The following is a 24,898-nucleotide window of genomic DNA, read 5'->3' on the forward strand; positions in this document are numbered from 1 at the left end:
GTGTGGTATACTTTGATGGATGTTATCTGATGGAACTCCTCTTCAAAGCAGCCTGCTGAGGTTCGCCGACCGGTTGTAGCGAACCTCGCAGGCCGCTCTCCACCTCGGTAGCACATTCCCTCTGACGCACAGGATCGCGTCAGAGGGAACGTGCTACCGAGGTGATGAACGGCCTGCAAGGTTCGCTACAGCTGGTTGGCGATCCTCAGCAGGCTTGTTTGAAGAGGAGCAGCAGGGGCGGCAGCAGCGGTTTGCTGTCTAGGTGAGTGAGGGCGGGAGGGGGGAGTCGCCGGAGTGTTCCCTTCCTCCATGTTCAAAAATGGAATTCGGCACGGAGGGACACATCACACTGTTAGGGAACACGCCATCCTCAGTGCGCATGCGCACTTAGGGTTTTATTATAGAGGATGGTTGTGGGTGTGCGTGAGGACTGGGGTTCACCATCTCAAAAAAAAAGGTTATTGCAGCCCTGGCTAGTTCTCCAGGAGGGTGACTTCTTAGAGCTTCCGTTTTGGCTCATTTCGTTGGAGGTTATGTCTAGTTTGCTAACAGATTGCTGATGTATTCTTTTCTCCTGTGGGCCTTGCATTTGCCGTAATTTTTCTTGCTGATCTTTTCTTGTTGTATTTTTGTTACCCTTCCTGGACTGTTTGCATTGTTGTTGGATCGTCCTGTACCATGACTCATGTTTTCTTGTTTGGTATTGGCTGCTTTATCAATAAAAATTATAAAAAAAAAAATAGAATCCTATGTTAATCCAGGACAAACAAATATCAGAGGGAATATGCAACCGGATGGCATGTGAAGACTGTGGTGTGAACAGATGTGTTTAGTTTTCTTGCTCTTCCTGTGTGCTGACTTATGACTTGAGCATGTGCAAAGCAGTGTTTCCACCTTTTTCTGTGTGACTCTGCATATGCAAAAACTGATAAATGATGCTCATGCATATTGTAATGAGATAGCTAATGCATTCCACAACTTACAACCAGGCAGGCCCCGAATGCTTCATTATATACTCATTATCACCCAATTTACTGCTATTCAGTCTTCCGAAAGCCTTTGTTTGATTTTGAACAGTATTCACTAGGCTCTTTTGTTGCTTTTGCTGCTCCAGACTAACATAGCCAGCCCTCTTGAATTTTTCATTTTTTCTTTTCAACTGCCTTTCCAATTAGCCATTTGCCACAGATTCTCTGGGTGAATTGAGCCCCAAGTAAATAAAGAACATTAAAGCATTGATTCCCGATTGACTCTGTGGTAACCAAACCTAAGCTGGAACTGAATTTTAAAAGATTATTTTGAAGTTTTTATGGAACCTCACTCAGAAATGAGCCAAAAGGATATTTCTAGGTACTGTACAAGTTCAGCATAAAGATTTGACTTAACGTTATAGAGATACTGGCAAATTCTACATAGTTCACCTAAAGTTATGCACTTGCATCAGCATGCCTAGCCAATGTAGGTGCTTAATTAGTTAATAGGCTTAATCGACACTTGTAATTGGCACTTAATCGACACTTTATAATTGCCATTAATTGGACATAATTAAAAGGTAGGCATCTAACTCAAAAAAATATGATTCTATAAAAAGTATGTGTCTAGTCCGAAGTGCCTAGCTAAAAGTGGGCGTGATTAGGGGCATTTTTTCACGTTAGGCACCTAACTTACCTCCCCTTTACAAAACCGTAGAGTGGTTTTTCGTGCCAGCCATGGCAGTAACAGCTCCGATGCTCATAGGAATTCTGTGAGCATCGGAGCTGTTACTACCGTGGCCGGCGCTAAAATCCGTGCTACAGTTTTATAAAAGGAGGGAGGGGGGTTAGGCACAGGTATTTTGGTGAAGAAAACCGTGGCATAAGTATGGTACACCTAAAGTAAGGACACCTAGCAACAACTAACACTGCTTAGGTGGCAGTAAGAGCAATTCTATATAGTGTACTAAACTTTTGTAGAATCGTGCTTAGCGCCATACTAGTCGGCGCCAATATTTTTAAGCAACCTATATAGAATGGGGCCCAAAATGCCTACTTCTGGGGTCACCTGAAAACTTGGCTCTTTTCAAAGATGTAACACCTCCCCCTCTCTGGTACCCTGGCCCCTCTATACCCTCTTAGTTCCTATCTTATAATCCTTCATTGGAGTTCCTTTCTAACCTAACTCTGTAAACCGTGCCGAGCTCTACGCTTACGGAGATGGCGCGGTACACAAATCTAAGATTTAGTTTAGTTTAGTTTAGTTTAGTCATGTGTTGTCAAAAGCATTGTTAGGTAGCTGTCAGATCCTTCAGCCACACTTGTGCTCAGAATAAAAGTCTAGGGTTGACGTGTCAGGAGTGTGCTGGTCGTTTACCGGAATGTGCTTGAGTAGCTCAGGACAGACTAAAATGAATGATTCAGAACTACTCCTATCAGTTGCATCATTTAAATTATCTGTATGCAAATGATAAAAGTCTTAAATAAAATGGGAGAGTTCAAATGCATGCTAGTATATGAAGAGTTAGACATGAAAGACATCTCTAAAACCTAACGAAAAGAGGACAATCAATGGGATACCATGATAGTGGGCTATAAATTAGATTGAACTGACAGGGTGGATCAAATTGGTGGAAGGGTGATAATATGGCTTAAGGATGGCATAGGGCAGGGGTAGGGAACTCCGGTCCTCGAGAGCCGTATTCCAGTCAAGTTTTCAGGATTTCCCCAATGAATATGCATTGAAAGCAGTGCATGCAAATAGATCTCATGCATATTCATTGGGGAAATCCTGAAAACCCGACTGGAATACGGCTCTCAAGGACCGGAGTTCCCTACCCCTGGCATAGGGTAAAACAGGATAAAGGTTCTGCCGGGAAAAAAAAATGCAATGTGGAATCTTTATGAATAGAAACCCCAGGTGTGATAGGGGAGTATAGTGGTGGGGTTATATTATCCCATGCCGCTCCTTGTGACCCTGGGCAAGTCACTTAATCCCCCATTGCCCCAGGTACATTGGGTAGAGTGTGAGCCCACTGGGACGGATAGGGAAAAATACTTGAGTACCTGAATGTAAACCACTTAGGCTATAAGTGGTATATAAATAATTAAATAACTAAATAAATTATCATCCACCTGGACAGAATGAAGAGTCTGTAAAATGCTAACAGAAATTAGGAAGGCTAACTAATTTGTTTACACAATAATAATGGGAGATTTAAATGATCCCAGTATTGAGTAAGGGCCCCTTTTTCAAAGCCAAAGTAGTGATGCTGCCACGGTAAACACACTGAATCCTATTCATTTCCTGTGATCTTCAGTGCATTTACCACAGCAGCATCACTATCTTTGTAAAAGGGGCCCTAAGGCCCGTCCTGGACATCCTATACAGAATCGGGCCTATACCTGCCCAAACTAAACCCGATTCTGTAGCCGACGTCCATGTTGCAGACACCAGTTACAGAACCGGGTTACTTTAGACGTGGCCGCTATACAGTCCCTTGCCGTGATTAGTATAGCAGCCGTGGCTATGGCCGCCAGTCTCCCCTCCCCCCAACGATCGCGGCAGGAGGGAGCCCAACCCCTCCTGCTGACAGAACCCCATGATCGCGGCAGCAAGGTGCTCAACCCTTCCTGCCGATAGGCCCTCCCCCCAAAGATCGCCAGCAGGAAGGTACCCAACCCCTCCTGCTGGACCCCCCCAACAACCCCCCCAACAAAACACCCCAACCCCCCTTCCCGGACCCCCCCAATGAACCCCCCTGAACTCCCCCCTCGGGCTTACCCACAAGTTGGCCGGACGGGTCCTCACACCATCCGGCCAGCAGGCCTGCCTCCGTCCAAATGAGGCAGGCCCGCCCCTCCCCTGCCCAACCCACAGGATCCTAGGGCCTGATTGGCCCAGACGTCTAAGGCCCCTCCTGCCATATTTTTTGTGAGCAATAAGGTCCTGATTCTATAAACAGAGCCTAACTCATAGACGCTGTTCAGCACAGTTGTCAATCATGCACTAGGCGTCATTTACCATTTATAGAATCGTGCCTTGTGGCACCTAAGTAGTCTTATGAACTGGTGGGTATTGAATCCTTAGGTGCACTGTCATTTAGGCCAGGGTTTTCTTGGCCTAAATGAGTATACCTAAGGTTCACGCCCAAAATCCACCCCAAATCTGCCCATAACCATGCCTATTTTTTGGTAGGTGCCATGGGGAAGACATCTACTGGGAAGTTGCAAACACCTACCAAGATAGGCACCTACCAGAAAATTAATTTTTTTAATTGGTTTTTAATTAATTTTTAATGGAAATTTTCATTCATCAGTGCAGATTAAGCCAATTAAAAAATGAAGGGCTCCTTTTACTAAATCACAGAAGAGCTTCATACCATGGGCCGGAGAGGTAAATGCTCTGACGCTCATTCAATTCTTATGAGCGTTGGAGTATTTACCTCGCCAGACTGCGGTAAGAAGCATTTCCACAGTTTAGTAAAACCCAGTGTAAGTTAGGCTCTTAAATCAGCTAAGCTAGGGTTGCCAAACATCTGAATTTCCCCAGGCATGTCATTCTTTTGAGGACATGTCCAGGGGTCCGGACAGCTTTTCAAAACCCAGCATTTTGTCCAGGTTTTGAAAAGCTTCCTCTAAATTGGCATCGGGCTGGTGGTGGTGCTAGGGTGGTGCTAGGGCATAATGGGGTGGGGATGGGTAGAACTGGGCGGAACTGGGGATGGGTCTAGGGGTCCCTATTTTACTAGTGTAAAATCTGATAACCTTAAGCTAAGCGCATCGATCTAGGCGCCTAACTTTAGACGTCTTTTATAGAATCAGAGCTTAAGTGCCTAAACTTAGGGCACTATCCTGCAATTTTAGGTAGCATCATGCAGACCCTATTCTGAAAAAAGGTTTGGCTTTAAGCAAACCAGCCAGTTTTGACCCCCATTGCAAGCATACCTTTGCTGGTGAACCTGTTGGAAACAACAGTGGCTAAACAATTAACAAATTACCTTTATGACAACAACTGTCTACATCAAATCCAGTTTGGTTTTGGTGCAAAATCACTTTTAGTTGCATCGGTTTCAGATGACAAGAACTCATGGCAGCCATTTTTGTTTGCGGCTCTGCATGGAGCAGGTGTGTAGGAAGATGGTCCCTGCCCTGCTTCACCTCTAGACTAGTGTTCTTCAACCACTGGTCCATGGACCAGTGCCAGTCCACAGAAATTTCCTGCCGGTCCACAGGGCCAGCACGTGCATCAGGCCCAAAACAGTGTTCTTCAACCGCCAGTCCATGGTGCGATCGATGCGGTGTTATCTTCGAGCCAGTTCCCTCTTCCTCACTGATTCAGTGCACAAAGCCACGGGCAGTGGCTCCTACAGGCATCCTGCGCCTGAACTGGAAGCCTTCTCTCTGACGTTGTAACGTCAGAGGGAAGGCTTCCAGATGAGGCACAGGACGTGCAAGGTGCAATTAGTACTATTATGGGGGCGGGGTCTGGGGTGGAGATTGGGTAGAGATGGGTGGGGTCTGGCCTACGACTTAGCCCGGTGTTCTTCAACCGCCGGTCCACGGACCGATGCCGGTCCACAGAATAATTCTTTTATTTCTGCCGGTCCATAGGTGTAAAAAGGTTGAAAAACACTGCTCTAGACCATCAGGCTATAAAAAGTAAGTGAGAGGTCCGGGAGGTGGGGATAGATCAATGAGTTGAAAACCGCGAATAATTGAAGTCATGAGTTCCAAACCTGTGATTATCCCAGGACAAGCAGGCAGGTATTCTCACTAGTGGGTGATGTCATCCGACAGAGCCCCGATACGGACGTCTCACAAGCATGTCTTGCTTGAAGAAACTCAGAAGTTTCGAGATGCCCGCACCGCGCATGCGCCAGTGCCTTCCCGCCCGATGGTCCGGGCGTGTCTCCTCAGTTCTTTTCTTTCCGCGGAGCTGAGAAGTCTTTCTTCGTTCCTGCGCTGATTGAACTCCCGTTCTTTTACCTTCCATAACCGCAGTTTTGAGTTTCTTTTCTCTTTTCGTGTGTTTATTTCATTTAAAAAAAAAAAATTTCTTCCGGTGACTCGGCCGGGTCGGCCACGTGGCTCAGGCCCCGCTCCTTCGATCTCGCGGCGGAGCTTTATTCAGCCTATGTCCCGGCCAATCACCGGTTTTACAAAGTGTAGCAAGTGCCAGCGCGCGATTTTGCTGACGGACCCGCATCGACGCTGCCTGCAGTGTCTTGGTCCGGAACATTTCCCGACATCGTGCCGGCCTTGTTCCACACTCACAGCGAGGGCGTTTAAGCGTCGCTGTTTTCTGTGGGAGTCGATGTTCAAGATGGAAGCTGTGCAAGATCCTTCAGCTTCGACCTCGGCTGGTGCTTCACCCTCCCATGCGAAGCCCGCCGCCGCTCCTGCTGCTCCGGGTCTCCTGAAACCGGCTTCATTTGTCCGGTTGCGACCCTGTCTTCGACGCCGGTGCCTTCCGTCTCTCAGGCTCAGGTACCGCCTTCTACTATTCCACCAGTGGTCATCAAGGTGCCGAAAGCTTCGAAGCAAAAGCACTCGGCCACGAAGGAGCGCGAAGACCGTGCTGGAGGACCCCCTTTCGGTGCGGATCCCTCCATATCGGCTTCGTTGCGGTCCCTTTTGGAAGCTCAATTTGTCGAGCTCATGCAAACCATGGGACCCAGGCTGATTGCCACCGTCCAGGGTGACCTCCCGGTTCCGATCCTGGGGGGCGGACCGCCCCCTCCTCCTCCTCCTCGCCGGTCGACCTCGCTGCTTGGCGAGGAGGAGCGACGTATGGCGGCCGGTCCCTCGAGGTGGGCCTCCTTCAGTGATATGCCCCCTTTAGAGCCCATCACGCCCCCTTTCGAAGAGGCCTGGCATACCTCTTCGGGTAATCGAAGCCCTGGGCATTGCAAGTCGCAGGAAGAGTTCTTCCGCACTCCCTATCAGGCCTGGGCTGCATCTCGAGAGGCGTCGAATCTCCCGCCTTTTCGCTCCACGGCCTCGAGTCCCATCTGCTCACTGGAGGCGTCGGGGGACCATGCTAAGCATCGTCATTCTAGATCCCCCTCCAGACACCGGGAGGGCCATCGTTCCAGGCATTCCTCACGGCACTCCTCGAGGTACTCGGAGGTTTCCCTGCAGAAGAAGCAGCCACGGTTGGGGTACTCTTCATCGGACATGTCTCCTCCACAGGGACCGGAGTATGAGGAACCATCCACCTCTTATTCTCCTTGTCGCTCCCAGGTCTCTTTGGATCCCGAGGCTTCGACTTCGTCCAGTCCTTCTCGGAGGCCGGTGCTAGCGGACCAATTGTCCTTTTCCTCCTTCCTCAGGCAAATGGCGGATGATCTGGACATTACGTTGGACACCGGTTTGCGGTACTCCAAGGAATACCTCGACACCATGCATTTGCCGCATCCTCCTGCGGAGTCTCTTCGCCTACCTCTCCACAAACTTCTCGACCAAACGTTTATGAGATGTTTTGAGACCTCATACTCCATTCCTGTGGTCCCCGGCAAGTTAGATGCCCGATACCGCACGGTCCATCACAAGGGGTTCGAGGGCCCTCAACTTTCCCACCAATCCCTGCTGGTCGAATCGTCCCTCAAGCGGTCTCATCCATCCCAGGTGTACGCCTCGGTGCCTCCGGGGCGCGAGGGCAGGACCATGGACAAGTTTGGCAGGCGGAAATACCAGAACTCGATGATGGCTTCCAGAGTTCTTAATTATACGTTCCATTTTGCTTCTTATTTGGAGTTCTTCCTGCCTGTGCTTCGAAAGTTCACTCCTTACATTGAATCTCAGGCTCGCTTCGAATTTGAGGAGGTTGTTGCTTCGCTGTCCCAGCTGCGCCTTCAACTGATGCAGTCCTCCTATGACGCCTTCGAGCTCTCGGCTCGAGCTGCTGCCTGCTCTGTGGCCATGCGTCGTCTGGCCTGGCTTCGCACCATTGACATTGACCCGAACCTCTAAGACAGGCTGGCCAATGTTCCTTGTGCGGGAGCAGATTTATTTGACGAGTCTATCGAGACTGTGACGAAGAAGCTCTCTGACCATGAGAAGTCCTTTCAGTCTATTCTTCGGCCTAAGCCTAAGCCTCAACAGTCTCGACCTGCCAGACCGCCCTTGATCTATCAGAGGTGTTACACTCCGAGGCAAGCTCCAGCTGCCAGGCAGCCTGCTAAACGACAGCCTCCGCAAAAGGCTCCGCAGAAGCCTCCACCGTCTACTGTCCCTAAGGCTACTCAGCCTTTTTGACTCGCTCTTAGGGAGCATAACCAACCTTGTTCTGCCATCCCCTGTTTTCCCCATTGGGGGTCGCCTCCATCATTTTTTCCATTGATGGACGGCTATTACCACCGACCTCTGGGTCCTTTCCATCATCAAGGAAGGATACTCTCTGCAATTCCATCGGGTCCCCCCGGACCACCCTCCAAGAGAGTATCCTTCAAACTTGACTCAGACCGCCCTTCTTCTTCAGGAAGCTCAAGCCTTGCTCCGGCTTCGTGCCGTCTAGCCGGTCCCTGTGGACCAACACAACCGGGGGTTTTACTCCCGGTACTTCCTTGTCCCGAAGAAGACGAGCGACCTGCGACCCATTCTGGACCTCAGGGTCCTCAACAAGTTCTTGGTCAAAGAGAGATTTTGCATGCTGACCCTAGCTTCTCTCTATCCCCTTCTCGAGCAGAACGACTGGTTATGCTCTCTAGATCTCAAGGAGGCCTATACTCACATTCCCATTCATCCGGCCTCTCGCAAGTTCCTCAGATTTCGGGTGGAACATCTACATCTGCAGTATCGAGTGCTTCCATTCGGCCTATCCTCGTCTCCCAGAGTCTTCACAAAGTGTCTGGTAGTGGTGGCTGCGGCACTCCGGAACAGAGGTCTTCAGGTATTTCCCTACCTCGACGACTGGCTCATCAAGGCCCCCTCGGCTCCAGAGGTCATCTCGGCGACCCTGGCCACTATTTACTTCCTGCAGAGTTTGGGCTTCGAGATCAACTTCCCCAAATCTCACCTGAAGCCGACCCAGTCTCTCCCATTCATCGGAGCAGTCCTAGACACCATTCGACTCAGAGCATTCCTTCCTCCTCAACGCTTGGATGCTCTTCTTCATCTCTGCCAGTCTGTGTCTTCTCGCCAGTCCATCTCAGCGAGACACATGATGGTCCTCCTGGGCCACATGGCCTCTACAGTTCATGTGACGCCTTTTGCCAGACTCCATCTCAGAATTCCTCAGTGGACCCTGGCTTCTCAATGGACTCAGGTGTCAGATCCATTGACTCGGCACATCATAGTCACTCCTGCTCTTTGGCAGTCTCTACTTTGGTGGATGACCTCTTCGAATCTATCCAGAGGTTTGCTGTTTCACACTCCTCCACACCAGAAGGTTCTCACAATCGATTCCTCGACCTATGCCTGGGGAGCTCATCTGGATGGTTTTCGCACTCAGGGATTCTGGACCGGTGCGGACCGTCTCCATCAAATCAATCTTCTGGAGCTCAGAGCCATCTTCAATGCTCTTCAAGCTTTTCAACATCTGCTTCACGACATGGTGGTCCTCATTCGCACAGACAATCAGGTCGCCATGTATTATGTCAACAAACAGGGGGGCACGGGCTCGGCCTCCCTCTGCCAGGAAGCTCTCAGAGTCTGGGATTGGGCGGTTCGCTACAATGCCTTCCTCAAAGCTGTCTACATTCAGGGGAAGGACAATGTCTTGGCAGACAACCTGAGTCGTCTTCTCCAGCCTCACGAATGGACGCTCCATTCCAAGTCCCTTCATCAGATCTTTGCACAGTGGGGGACGCCTCAGATAGACCTATTTGCAGCTCCCCACAACTTCAAGCTGCCTCAATTCTGCTCCAGGATCTACACTCCTCATCGTCTCGAGGCGGATGCCTTTCTGCTGGATTGGGGGAATCGCTTTCTGTATGCGTTTCCTCCTTTTCCTCTCATTCAAAAGACTCTGGTCAAGCTGAAGTCCGACCATGCCACCATGATTCTGATCGCTCCTCGGTGGCCCAGACAACCTTGGTTCTCCCTTCTACTTCAACTCAGCAGCAGGGAGCCATTCCTTCTTCCAGTGTTTCCTTCACTGCTTACTCAGCATCAGGGATCTCTGCTTCATCCCAACCTGCAGTCTCTCCACCTGACAGCTTGGTTCCTCTCAACGTAACTCCTCACCAGTTTTCCCAAGCGGTGAGGGATGTCTTGGAGGCTTCCAGGAAGCCTGCTACTCGACAATGCTACTCTCAAAAATGAACTAGATTTTCTTCATGGTGTATTTCCAATTCTAAGGAGCCTCAGTGAGCCTCCCTATCCTCTGTTTTGGACAATCTTCTACACCTGTCTCAGTCTGGTCTCAAGTCTACATCTATACGAGTCCACCTGAGTGCTATTGCGGCTTTCCATCAGCCTCTACAAGGGAAACCTCTCTCTGCTCATCCTGTGGTTTCCAGATTTATGAAAGGACTTTTCCATGTCAATCCTCCTCTCAAACCTCCTCCAGTGGTTTGGGATCTCAATGTTGTCCTTTCTCGGCTTATAAAACCTCCTTTTGAGCCTCTCAACAAGGCTCCACTAAAGTTTCTCACTTGGAAAGTGGTTTTTCTAGTGGCCCTCACGTCTGCTCGCAGGGTCAGTGAGCTTCAGGCCTTGGTGGCGGATCTTCCTTTCACAGTATTCCATCATGACAAGGTGGTCCTCCGCACTCATCCGAAATTCCTGCCTAAGGTGGTCTCTGAATTTCATCTCAACCAATCCATTGTTCTTCCAGTGTTTTTTTCCAAAGCCTCATTCTCACCCTGGAGAATCAGCTCTTCATACTCTGGATTGTAAACGTGCTTTGGCTTTCTACCTGGATCGTACCAAACCACACAGAACTGCTCCTCAACTATTCGTCTCCTTTGATCCAAACAAGTTGGGACGACCTGTATCAAAGCGCACCATCTCCAACTGGATGGCGGCTTGTATCTCTTTTTGCTATGCCCAGGCTGGATTACCCCTTCCCTGTAAGGTCACAGCCCACAAGGTCAGAGCAATGGCAGCCTCTGTAGCCTTCCTCAGATCGACACCGATTGAGGAGATTTGTAAGGCTGCCACTTGGTCCTCGGTTCATACGTTCACCTCTCATTATTGTCTGGATACTTTCTCCAGAAGGGATGGACAGTTTGGCCAAACAGTGTTACAAAATTTATTCTCCTAAGTTGCCAACTCTCCCACCATCCCATTGAGGTTAGCTTGGAGGTCACCCACTAGTGAGAATACCTGCCTGCTTGTCCTGGGATAAAGCAATGTTACTTACCGTAACAGTTGTTATCCAGGGACAGCAGGCAGCTATTCTCACGTCCCACCCACCTCCCCTGGGTTGGCTTCTCTGCTAGCTACCTGAACTGAGGAGATACACCCGGACCATCGGGCGGGAAGGCACTGGCGCATGCGCGGTGCGGGCATCTCGAAACTTCTGAGTTTCTTCAAGCAAGACATGCTTGTGAGACGTCCGTATCGGGGCTCTGTCGGATGACATCACCCACTAGTGAGAATAGCTGCCTGCTGTCACTGGATAACAACTGTTACGGTAAGTAACATTGCTATATGGAGGGGGACCTGTATTTTCACATGCAGAATGATTAATTCTCATGGTTAAAGGGGGAGGGGGGGTTTCCAAAGAAATAAGGTCCCAATATTCAGCCCCTGGCATTAAATCCAGATGATCAGTGCTGGGCCATTTCCGGTGACCAGCATTGAATATCTGGGGAGTTTTTTAATTACTAAAATGTTAACCGGAAATGCTGATATTCAACACTAACTGGTTAACTTTTTGGCAGTTAAAGGTACTGTAGAACAAACCAAGAATAGAAAACAATCCCCACATCAAAAACAATCCAAAAGCAAAAGTAGGGACTTCCACTTGGGATCACAAAAAAGTTTATTCATATGCGTACAAAACATGAGGGTGGACTATGAGGAAAGGCTAAAATGGCTAGGGCTGTTTAGCTTGGAGAAGAGAAAGCTCAGGGGTGATATGATATACAGTGGAACCTTGGTTTACGAGCATAATTCGTTCCAGAAGCATGCTCATAAACCAATTTATTCGTATATCAAAGCGAGTTTCCCTATAGAAAGTAAGGGAAACTCGCTTGATTCGTTCCACCTCCCATCCCCCCCCGGCGCTGCTCCACCCCACCACATCCCCAAAAGACCTCCCCCACCCCCGAGGCCACTTGTGTGCTACCACATCTCCCCCCCGCGAACCGGCATGGTCCTCCTGCCCGCAAAAGCTGCCCCCGCGAACCGACATTGCCACCCCTCGTGAAGGCCCCCCCCGCATGATCTTTCACTGCCTGCCCTCCCAAACTGAAAGCTTACCTCCCAATGTGGCATAGGAGGTGCCAGTGCTGGTGCCTGAAGATCGTGCCTCTCCTCCGACTGGGCCTTGAGCATCTGCGTATGCTCAAGGTCTTCTGGCTCCCGCCCCTCTCTGAGATTCTCAGAGAGAATGAGAGCCAGAAGGCCTTGAGCACGCGCAGATGCTCAAGGCCCAGTCGGCGTAGAGGCACGATCTTCAGGCACCGGCACCTCCTGTGGGTTGGTGCTGCGTGCCGGTGCCACATTGGGGGGTAAGCTTTCAGTTTGGGCGGGCATTTGCGAGGGGGGCGATGCCAGTTCGCAGGCGGGGGGACTCGCAAATCGAGTCAATGCTCTGTTTGTGAGTCACGATTTGCGAGAATGTTTTGCTCATCTTGCAAAACACTCGCAAACCGGTTCACTTGTAAACCGAGGTTTGACTATGTCTATAAAACACTGAGTGGAGTAGAAAGGGTAAATGTGAATTGCTTGTTTACTCTTTACAAAAATAATAGGACTTGGAGGCATACAATGAAGCTACTAAGTAGCAAATTTTAAATGAAGTGGATAAAATATTTCTTCACACAACATGTAATTAAACTCTGGAATTTGTTGCCAGAGAATGTGGTGAAATCAGTTAGTCTAGCAGGGTTTAAAAAAGATTTGGATAATTTCCTAAAAGAGAAGTCTGTAGGCCATTATTAAGATGACTCGGGGGAAATCCACTGCTTATTCCTTTTAATACTTGGGATTTAGCTAGGTACTTGGGACCTGGGTTGGCTATTGTTGGAAACAGGATATGGGATTTGATGGACCTTTGGTTTATCCCATTATGGCAATTTTTATGTTCTTATGTGGACTCTACACTGTCAGTGTTTTGGCACTGGAAAGCTCCTTCATCAGTTGTCTAATTCTACCTCTGCAATTCAATGCACAAAAACTTCCTGTGCAGTATAAAACCTGTCACTGGTTTTGATCATTCAGCCCTTCTGAAAAGCCTTAAAGATAGATCAGCCATTTATGTGGTTCTATATCACCGCTAAACTTATTCTGTTGGATTTTGAATATCAGCACCTAACCGGATAAGTTGGGCAATATAGCTTGTTATTTAAGCAGCCTTGAGCTGTTCCTGGCCAGTTAAATAGTTTTGAATATTGGCCAGTAAGGGGGTTTTGTTGACCAGTAAGTTTTTAAGCTCATCTTGAGCTTTAGAATGGATGTTTCAAGGCATAGGTCAATAGGCATAGCATTCCACAGAAATGGCCCTACAACCCTAAACAAGGAATTATGCGTGAAATTATAACAAATTTGCTGAAATGAAGGTACTAGAAGGAGTTGTTGGTCAGTAGACCATAAAGACCACCCTTTTTTATGAATTATGTCATTCTGGACTCTTTCCCTTTGAAGGTACAGTAGTACAGTATATTTTGTATACAAACTTTTTTTATATATATAGTATCGTTGTTATAGTATACATGTTTTATGTACAATTGCAGCTGGCAGCAGTAACCAGGAAATAAAATAAAACGAGAGATACACCGGACGAGGGAATACCTGATCAATGGACTGTGAGAATTTAATGATGCTTGAAGGTTTCCATTCATCCCACTCCAAGGTAAGACCAGAGGTGATATTTAAAAGTTGCTTATTATACGATTAATTACCAGTCTTCTGTCACAATACTGCAGTGATATTGTAGTGATATTTGTCCAAACTCCACTGGCTCCCAATAATCGCCAGAGTTCATTTTAAATGTTCCTGCCTAGCTTTTAAAATCCTACACGGCATCCTCCCTCCTCTAATCCCTCTATCTTGGAACTCCCCGAGTCCCGACAATACCAGGCTCACCCAAAAACTTAAACTTTCCTTCCCCTCACTAAAAGGTATCCTCTATGCGTGAAAATCGGGAAAATCTCTCTTTTTCAGAATTACAGGGCTTTGGAATAACCTTACTACCCCACTGTGGACTCGGGTCTCCTTCCAACTATTCCGTAAGCACCTGAAAACCAGTCTATTCACAAAAACGTAACGCTCTCCTCCCTCCCTATACTCAATCCGCCAAACTCAATATGCTATTCTTTTCCTTTATTAAGCTCTTGTAAACTGTGCCGAGCTCTATATTCATGGAGAGGATGTGGTATATAAACTTAAGGTTTAGTTTAGCTTAATTGTTTACAAAATCTAGTAATAACTGTAATCTAGTAATAAGGGATCCTTTGAGGGTATGAAAAAATCTCTAGGGTTGATATTCAGTAACACATATCCAGGTAGGAACAGCATCTATATGGAGAGTCCTGCTTATTTGGTCCATATCCGGATTTTCAGTAGCGTTATTCAGAGAATTCCACTGAAAATCCAAACAGACCATCTCGGCATTATCTGGGTGATGCGAGATCATGCCTGGGTGGAATTAGCATTACCTGGTTAGCATTCCCTGACTAGGTATTGGCTTGGATGAACTAAGAACTGTAAAAAAGCTGCCCTAACTTTTTGGCTTCATATCTGGGTACCAGTCCGAGTATCTGCGGTATGCAGATAAGTGGTGGTGACCAGATTATACCCAGATATCTGGATACCAGGGATGAATATTCAGATTTAGAATCTCACAGTGATCAGCATTTATACATTGACTGCCAGGGTCTCAGTGTTATCCCCTCAGTTTATTATTTATCGTAAAAGACTATTACTGGGCACTTTTTTTCTGGGGGAGTCAAATCCATGTATTTATGTAGTTGAGGAGGAGTCAGTGGAGAAATGGTGAAAAAACAGTGGAAGATTGAAGGCGCGCAAAGGGAAGAACTAGGGGAAGTGGTGTTTTTTATTGGTGTTTATCCAATATGGGGGTAATTCTATAAAGCGGGTGCTACATTTATATGCCAGCTACACAAATAAATGTTTGGAATACTGGTGTGGGTGACGGGACTAAATTGCGCGAGACAACAGCGCGCCAACAACTGAGCGCAGACAACTGAGCGCAAGGTTGACGGCGCGCCGAAGAAAAGCACTATTTTAAAGGGCTCCGACGTGGTGTGTGGGGGGAACCCCCCCACTTTACTTAACAGACATTGCACTGGCGTTGTGGGGGGTTTGGGGGGTTGTAACCCCCCACATTATACTTAAAACTGAACTTTTTCCCTAAAAAACAGACAAAAAGTTCGGATTCAAGTATAATGAGGGGGGTTACAACCCCCCAAACCCCCCACAATGCCAGCGCGATGTCTGTAAAGTAAAATAGGGGGGTTCCCCACCAACACCCCCTGTTGGAACTCTTTAAAATAGTGCTTTTCTTTGGCGCGTCGTCAACCTTGCGCTCAGTTATCTGCGCTCAGTTGTCGGCGTGCCGTTGTTTCGCGCGATTTTGTCTATGAACCACTGGTGTGTGTCTGTACATTGTGGCAGGGCTGCGAGAGGCCACCAGACGTTCCCTGTCTCCCACTACAGGTGCTAGATCCTGTGTTTCGCTGGAGTATCAGTGGTAGGGATGTTTCTCAGTTAAGTTCTGCAACACTCTGGACACCATAAGTTGCAAACAGAAAAGTGCTTAATTTCGGCCACAAGCCTTCTTTTCACAAGTTCATATCTCAGATAATATTGCTCCAACAGTTCCTGCACTGTCTTGGTCTGGGCCACATGGCCCAAAAAAGAAAACCAAACTTTTCAACATAAATAATAATAGTCCAGTTCTCATCTGAATGAGGCAGCTGCCCAAGTATCTCAGTCCTGGCAGCCATTCCACTCTGGGCTGGACTCCACATCTAGGCTTCTGGGCTGGCAGCAAGGCCACCCAGCTCTAGAGCTACATCAAATGTTCACTTATACTAGTTAATGCTCAGTTCAATGCAGCACTGTAATTCCAGATAGCTCTTGAGCCGCTCCTGGCTGTAGCACTCCTGACCCACTTTAATATCCAGTCAGAGTGCAGGGGACATTCTTTCCAGTTGTTAAGTTAGATCTTAATTCCCCCTTAACCACTGCAGTGGGAAACGTAAGGTAAAGGCAGGCTTTCAGTTTTACATTCCCTTTCCTTTTCTCTGGTACTGTTTCCCTTTAAGTAATAACTCACTATCAAATCCCCTTGGTCTTTCAGTGAACTCTGTTAACTTATATCCACAGCATACGTCACAGCTTAGAACTAACTGCTTTTACTTTCCTATAGCCATTCACACCATACAGAGCTTTATTCATTCAAAAGAACATAAGAATTGCCACTGCTGGGTCAAACCAGTGGTCCATCGCGCCCAGCAGTCCGCTCACACGGCGGTCCTCTGGCCAAAGACCAGTGCCTTAACTGAGACTAGCCCTACCTGCGTACGGTCTGGTTCAGCAGGAACTTGTCTAACTTTGTCTTGAATCCCTAGAGGGTGTTTTCCCTATGACAGACTCCGGAAGAGCGTTCCAGTTTTCTACCACTCTCTGGGTAAAGAAGAACTTCCTTACGTTTGTACGGAATCTATCCCCTTTCAACTTTAGAGAGTGCCCTCTCGTTCTCCCTGCCTTGGAGAGGTTGAACAACCTGTCCTTATCTACTAAGTTTATCCCCTTCAGTACCTTGAATGTTTTGATCATGTCCCCTCTCAATCTCCTCTGTTTGAGGGAGAAGAGGCCCAGTTTCTCTAATCTTTCGCTGTATGGAAGCTCCTCCAACCCCATAACCATTTTAGTCGCTTTTCTCTGGACCCTTTTAAGTAGTACCGTGTCCTTCTTCATGTATGGTGACCAGTGCTGGATGCAGTACTCCAGGTGAGGGTGCACCATGGGCCGGTACAGCGGCATGATAACCTTCTCTGATCTGTTCGTGATCCCCTTCTTTATCATTCCTAGCATTCTGTGTGCCCTTTTCGCCACTGCCGCCCATTGCGTGGACGGGCTTCATCGACTTGTCGATCAGAACTCCCAAGTCCCTTTCCTGGGAGGTCTCTCCAAGTACTGCCCCAGACATCCTGTATTCGTGTATGAGATTTTTGTTACCGACATGCATCACTTTACACTTATCCACATTGAACTTCATCTGCCATGTCGATGCCCATTCCTTTAGCCTGATTATGTCATGTTGCAGATCTTTGCAATCTCCCTGCATCTTCACTATTCTGAATAACTTCGTATCGTCCGCAAATTTAATCACCTCGCTCGTCGTACCTATGACCAGATCATTTATAAAGATGTTGAAGAGCAAGGGTTCAAGCACCGAGCCCTGAGGCACCCCACTGGTGATGCTCTTCCAGTCCGAGTATTGTACATTTACCCCCCACTCTCTGTTTCCTGTGATTCAGCCAGTTTTTAATCCACGTGAGTATTTCACCCTCGATTCCATGGCTCGCAATTTTCCGAAGTAGTCGTTCATGCGGAACCTTGTCGAACGTCTTCTGAAAGTCCAGATATACAATGTCGACCGGGTTGCCCTTGTCTATCTGCCTGTTTACTCCCTCAAAGAAGTGCAACATAGGTGCTGTTTTCCTCACCAGACATCCACTCCATGCCCAACCCTGGGTCACTGAATCCACTGGCATCTAATTCCATAGAATAATCAGCTTCTACCAGCTGCTCAATGTCTTCTGACTGTGGGGCCAAACAGTTGCATGAGACTGCCTCAAAAGCTCTCCCATCCCCCAGCCTCTCTCTCCCTGCTACCTTAGGCTGAAGAACCTGCACTTTCCTGGCTTGGTTCTCTCTAACAGCAGAGTTCTTTTGGCAAGAAGGAGAAAGGACTTTTCTCCCTAAGGAGCTACTGTGGTGTGCCTTGGTTTCTCTGTTCTTCTAAGCTGTTTCTCTCCTCCTTTCTGGCACACCACAGCTGGGTCTAATTTACACTAGAGAATGACACGAGGGAAAAATCTGTCCCCGTCACTGCCCCATCCCCTTCACCGCCCCGTCCCCGTTCCTGCTGTCTCCTTCACTGCCCTGTCCCTGCAGCATCCACACTTCCCTCTCGCCACTGCCCTTCAGCAGCCTGAGAATCTCCCTCCCTCCCCCTTACCTTCGCGGTGCGTTAGTAAAGAATTGAAACTTAAGGGAGAGAAGGCGCGCGGTCACCGATTGCTAGCAGAGGAGGGAAGTGTTGGCAATGGAGTTGTCCTGTATTTAGGTTTGGTGCTTTTCGGTTCTCATTAATGGTGGCATGTAGCTGGAGCGTCAAAGGGCAGAACATTTATCTTGCTTCTTTCAGTCCTTTCTGAAATGCAGCTAACAGAACTGAATACAGTACTCCAGATGAGATCTCATGTGGCCTGTACAGGGGCATTAGAAGTACATAAGAATTGCTATACTAAGTCAGACCAAAGGTATCCATTATTATTACCTTCTTTCTTCTCCTGGTTATTTATGCCTGTGCACCTCAGCATCCCTCTGGCTCTGGCCACATTCGCATCACATTCTGTCACCACCCTTTACTTTACTGATCAGCTCTTCACTTCCTGTCACATACTGCTGCCCTACATTTCTGCATCCCTCTAGCCCAATTCCACTTTTTTTTGTTGTTGTTGCATGAACTCTTAACTGGCAAATATTTCATCTTCAGACTGGTTCTGGGAGGTGTGCTCCATGGGTCCACTTTATATAAACTACTCTTAAAACCTTTCAAGGATAGAGATTACACAGTTATTCTCTCATCTACTGTAAGACATTGGGGTGTTTTAGTCTGGCAAGTGATGGCAGAATTTTACTTTTTTCCCTCCCTCCCTACCTACCTAAGGCCAAATCTATCTCCCTCCCTCCCCTTACCTTCACAGTGCTTTCTTAAAAAACTTCCTGAAGCGGGGAAGCCTGCCTGACTGCAGTTGCGTGTGTGTGTGGGCGGAAGCTTCTCCTCTGACGCAACTTCCGGTTGCATCAGAGGAGAAGCTTCTGCCTACACACACGCGACTGCAGGCAGGCAGGCTTCCCCGCTTCAGTAAGTTTTTTTTACAAAAGCGCTGTGAAGGTAAGGGGGAGGGAGGGAGATAGATTTGGCCGTAGGTAGGGAGGGGGCCGTGAGCGATCGGTGACCGCGCGCCTTCCCTTCCTTAACTGCGGGGACAAGGCCATTCACCGCTCCACGGGGCGGTGGATGGCCTTGTCCCTGTGCCCGCAGTGAGCACTTTTTCTCCCCCACCGTTTTGGCGGGTTACCCGTGGCTAGCCGCGGGCAACTGCCACCTTGTGATTCTCTAATTTACACTCTCTCTGTCTCTGCCCACTTGGTGAGCTTTCACTCTGATTGGCTGCACACACTGTAATTCAGATCCCTGGGACACGCCTTCTCTGTTAACCCATTTTAAGTCCAAACTTATTCTCTGGGTTTTACAGAAATTCTGTTCAGGGTTTCTACAAAAGGAATAATGGGCAGTAGTACAGGGCTGACTATTCCTGGTAGAAATCTTCTTTGTGTGCTGCACCTCTGCCTGTCTTCCCCCCCCCCCCCCCCCCTCTCCTGCATTCAAAGGACTGTCCCTACTCCCAAGAACTGGGGCAGTTCTGACCTTGGCAGGGATAAATGAAGGATTTCTACTCGTGACTGGCAGCTGCCTTCCACAACATGCTAATATTCCACCTAAGCTCTGTTCTGCAGTATAACTGTATGAATATCTTTTCATAGCACGTAGTTTGTAGATGGGTATTCATATAAGTAGCATTTAAGGCAAACTTTAGGGGGAGGGGCGCAAAGTTACATGTGTATCACCGGAATTTAGATGTATATATTTACACCAGGACTATAGCTGACAAAGACCCTGTTAAGCTAGAAACATGTAACCCTTTATTGCCCCAAGTACAAAATAAGCAACTGTATGTAATATGTAAATTACTTTGTAACCACAGTGTGAGGGAGGGAGTGGGTATAGCAGTAGGTGATCCTAAGAACACTCCTTCATTGAGGCTCCAGTTTATTTACCTTACTGCAGGTGGCACTAACCTGCCATGTCAGAGCCTGAGTCATTGGGGTGGGCTGGGAGGTAGTTAAAGATCCTGCAGCAGAGTGAATCAGAGAAACTATGAGGCCAGTGGCTTAGTAGGAAACATAGAAACACGATGGCAGATAGAGGCCAAATGGCCCATCTAGTCTGCCCATCCACAGTAATGTAACCAGGGTTAAAAATTTAATAGCTACTTGAGAAAAAAAAAACAGGGTTTAAAGAAGTTTTTAAAGGGTTTAATGAAGCAGAGAGGATTTGGAAGGAAATATCTGTGTTTTTTTTATTTTGAGAAGTATGGTTTGTGCATTGTTTGTATTGGTGCAGTTTTGAGGTTTTCTGTTGCTGATCTCTTGCACAGGTCTGCTGTCCTCATGCAGAGATCAGCATCAGCTGTCTGAACATTCTAACTATGAGATTTAGCAGTTGGGAGGGTGACTTGGTTCTGTGAGGAGGTGTTTTGGCTTGTGTGGCTCTTGTGAAGGTAATTATATTTGATTTTATTGAATTTTGAATAAGAATTGTAAGTTGTGGTTGAAGTTGGTTTGATTCATAGATTCTGGTAATTTCCAAGGTTGAACTATTTCTTTCTGGCGGATGTGAAGAATTGTTTTATCTGTGAGACTATTGGGTGTTAGAAATAGTCTGGGAGATTTCTGTGTAATGTCATGAGGGAATATTGGTGAAGAAAATTTGATAAACTGTTTTGGAAGTTTAATATCTTCTGTAAAATTTATTGAGACTTTGGGTTTTATTTGTGTTTTGAGATATAAGAAATTTGAGTGATTTTGGAAATAGGAAATTCTGGGGAGGGAAAAAGTATAGGGAACATCAATTATCTATTTTTTTTCTAGCTTAGAAAGTATTTAATAATAATAATAATAACTTTATTCTTATATACCGCCAACAATCTTGCGACTTCTAGGCGGTTTACAATGAAGAGAAACTGTACAGACAGCGAATTACAGAGTATAGCATTGAACATCAAGTGATAGTAACAGGAGAGTTACAGGGCTGTGTATTACATGGTTTCACAATGAGTAGCATTATACAGTCGACGATATTCAGAGCATAAGTAGGAGAAGAGAAAGGAGATTGCGCTTTGAGTTACAAAGGTGCAAGGCTGCGAAGGTGAAAAAGATAACATAAGATGTTGATGAGAAGTAAGTTGTTAACTTGGTACATTTGAACGAAGGACGGGCACCAGTGGGAAAAGCTGGTAACAATTAAAGATAGAAATTTTGGCAGAAGAGGGTAGATGGACTCCTTGGGATGGGAGGAGGCTCCGATTTTAGGGGAGAAGTCTGGTTAGGTTATAAATTTCTTAAACAATGTGGTTTTTAGTTCTTTCCTAAAGATACTATATGATTCTCTGGCGGCATAAGTGAAGTAGCCTGTCCAAGTTTGCAGTCTACCTGCTTGGAATTTGAATGTTCTATCAAAGAAGGTGCGATATCTACAGCCTATGATATTTGGGTAGGTAAAGAGGTTACGGTTTCTGGTAGGCCTAATAGAGGAGTGGAATTCGAAGTGAGGTAGTAGGTAGCTGGGGGCCAGTCCCCAGATTAGTTTATAGCAGAGGCAGGAGAATTTGAATAGAATTCGTGCTTCAATTGGTAACCAATGAAGGAGTTTGTAGAATGGACTAACATGATTGCTCTTCTTTAGTCCGAATATTAGACGGATGGCCGTATTTTGAACTATTCTCAGTTTTCTCACATTTTTTTTAGATATTACCAAGTAGACAATGTTACAGTAGTCCAGGGTGGATAAAATCAGTGATTGTACCAATATTCTGAAGGATAGCGGGTCGAAGTATTTTTTTATGGTTTTCAGTTTCCAAAGGATGAAGAAGCATTTTTTAGTCACCGAGTTTATGTGCTCGGTCAGGGACAGGTGGGTATCCAGGGTGACTCCCAGTATTTTTATGGTTTTTAGTATTGGGTGATCATGGCCGTTTACATATATTGTAGTTGCGGAGATTTTCTCGTTTGGGCTAGCAAGGAAAATCTTTGTCTTTTCTGAGTTTAATTTCAGTTTGAAGTTTAAAGTCCATTTTTCTATTTCGAGCATGATGGAGGAGATATGTTTTGAGTTGGTTGAGGTCACATTTGTTATTGGTATTAATATGGAGATGTCGTCTGCGTATATATAATAAGTTAGGTTAAGCTTTTGTAAAAGGTGGCCTAGAGAAGAGATGTATATATTGAACAAGGTGGGAGATAGGGGGGATCCTTGTGGGACTCCCGAGGGGCTTTTCCAGGGTTCAGAGTAATTTCCTTCATGGACCACTTGATAAGATCGTTTGGTTAGGAAACCTTGGAACCAGGTCCATACTCTTCCTGATATTCCCATTTCGTCGAGGCACCTAAGCATAGTTTCGTGGTCCACGAGATCGAAGGCACTGCTGAAGTCTAACTGTAGGATCAAGGCGCTGGAACCTTGATTGAAAAGGTCGTATAGGTGGTTAAGGAGAGAGCCTAGGACTGTCTCGGTGCTGAATCCTTTTCTGAATCCAGATTGGTGGTCATTTAGGAGAGAGTACTTATCTAAGTGATTTACTAATTCCAAATTGACCAGCCCTTCCAGCATTTTGGTGAAAAAGGGGGTGCTCGCTATGGGTCTGTAGTTGGACGCCAGTGTGAGCGAGATCTTCTGGTCTTTGGGTATGGGTGTGATTAGGATGTGTCCCATATTTTCCGGGTAGGTTCCATTTTTGAGAGAGTAAGTTGCCCAGTTAAATAGGTCCCTCTTAAATTCTGGTATTGCATTGTGCATGATCTTAGATGGACATTCATCTAGTAGACAATTTGATTTGGAGTATTTGTTGAAAAGTGCAAGGAAGTTATTCCAATCTGGGGGCTCGAAGTGGTTCCAGCTCATATCGCCTTTGGATTCATTACTCTGCGTTTTGAGGTTGAATTCAAGATTGGGTGGAGGAGGGGGTATTGAGGCTCTGAGGTCGGTGATTTTTTTCCTAAAGTGGTTGGCTAGGGTGGAGACCTCTGGGATTTGATCGTGATGGTTCTGTAGTATCTGTGTGGTGTCTGTTATTTTGCTTACTAGTTTGAATAGTTCTCTACTGTTTGTATTGGTTGTTCCTATTTTCTGTGCATAACAGTTATAACGCTTTTCTTTGATCCGATTCTTGTAATTTTTCATTTTTTGTTTCCATTTAATTTTATCTTCCACTTTGTCTGTTTTTTGCCATACTCTTTCCAGTTTTCTGAGATCTTGTTTGAGGGCTAATAATTCGGTGTCATACCATTCTTTTGATGCCCTTGTGTTCTTTTTGTATGATTGAACAGGAGCTATTTGATTTAGTGTGTCTTTTGTGAATTTGTCCCATCTAGTGGGGAAGTCTTGCTCTTCCTCTATTTTGGGGTGTAGTTCATAATGGGTCCAGAATTCTGTTGGATTGGTGATGTTTCTGCAGGTGACTGTTTTTTTCAAACTGGTTTTGTTTATATGTTTTGCTGTTGAGTGTTTCTTTTGCCAACATAATTCAAAATTGAAAGTATAGTGATCTGACCATATGTTCTTAACCCATTTTCCTGCATGGTATTGTATTTTTTTGTGTCGGGGTCTTTGTGGGAAAAAGTGACGATGTCCAGTTGGTGTCCCTTTTCATGTGTTTCCTCTTTGTCAGGAATTTCAAAGCCCAGGGTATTTAGGAACAAGTCGATTTCTGTCACTTCCGGTTTTTCCTTTTTCTCTAGGTGAACATTTATGTCTCCCAGAAGTAAGTTGTATGGGCCTTTTATGGTATTGGATGAAAGGTATTCAAAGAATTCTTCTTTTGCACTTGACCATTTATTGGGGGGATGTAGAATAGTGTGGCTATTAGAGATTCTTCCAGTTCGGGGTTGGTGATCTTGCAGGTGATGATTTCCAGATCTTCTGTGATTTTTGAGTCCATTCTGGTGAAGTCAAATTTAAGGATTATCGCTAGGCCCCCTCCTCTTTTCCAGCTTCTAGTTATTGGGACGATTTTATAGTCCTGCGGTAACATTTCCTTCATAATGACATCTGTGTCTGAGATCAGATGTCATTAGGCAATTTGGAGTTATTAGATTAGGATAGGGGTTTCCCTTATTGGTTTGTTTAAGTCAGAGTAGTAGGTTGGTTCCAGCAAGAGAGAGTCTGCTAGCAACAGCGCGCCTACGTGGTACCCCTACATAGCAAGAACATAAAGCCTCAAATACCCAAATCTGAGGAAAAAGAAGAACTTTACAGAGGGGAAGTAGAATCTCTTTGTTTAGATTTGATTTACAGCATTTGTTTATTAAATATTATTTCTAATTTAAATTCTGAATCCTTAGTGCTTCTTTATATTTATTTTATTATATGTTTAATAACTATTTTTATTTCAAGGTTATACCATATTATTATATATTATTATTTTGTTTATGTAATTCACCCCTTCTCCTGGGGAAAGGTATCAATTTAACCCTCGGTGTGCACGACTACAAAACAAATCTTATTTCAAGAGGGATACCTTTTACCTCAGTCTGAGAAGGAGGGGGTTACAGTAACAATTATCTCTTTCTCTCTCCGAGAGATCCCACGTGCCTATCCCAGGCCCTTTTGCATTCAGATACAGTCTCTGCCTCCACCACCTCTTCTGGGAGACTGTTCCATGCATCTACCACCCTTTCTGTAAAAAAGGATTTCCTTAGATTACTCCGGAGTC

The 24,898-nt window shown here is 46.3% G+C and overlaps 1 protein-coding gene across 2 annotated transcripts in view; it reads left to right on the forward strand.

Moving 5' to 3' along the window:
- Nucleotides 1–24,898, forward strand: part of TMEM108 (transmembrane protein 108) — a 402,601-nt gene that overhangs the window by 40,147 nt on the left and 337,556 nt on the right. For both annotated transcript variants that reach the window (XM_033930212.1, XM_033930213.1), the window contains exon 2: nucleotides 13,820–13,938. The gene's annotated coding sequence lies outside the window, so the exon portion shown is untranslated. The remainder of the gene's footprint in view (nucleotides 1–13,819; nucleotides 13,939–24,898) is intronic.

This window comes from Geotrypetes seraphini, chromosome 2 (genome assembly GCF_902459505.1).
Source record: "Geotrypetes seraphini chromosome 2, aGeoSer1.1, whole genome shotgun sequence".
In the NCBI taxonomy this organism is placed as follows: domain Eukaryota; kingdom Metazoa; phylum Chordata; class Amphibia; order Gymnophiona; family Dermophiidae; genus Geotrypetes; species Geotrypetes seraphini.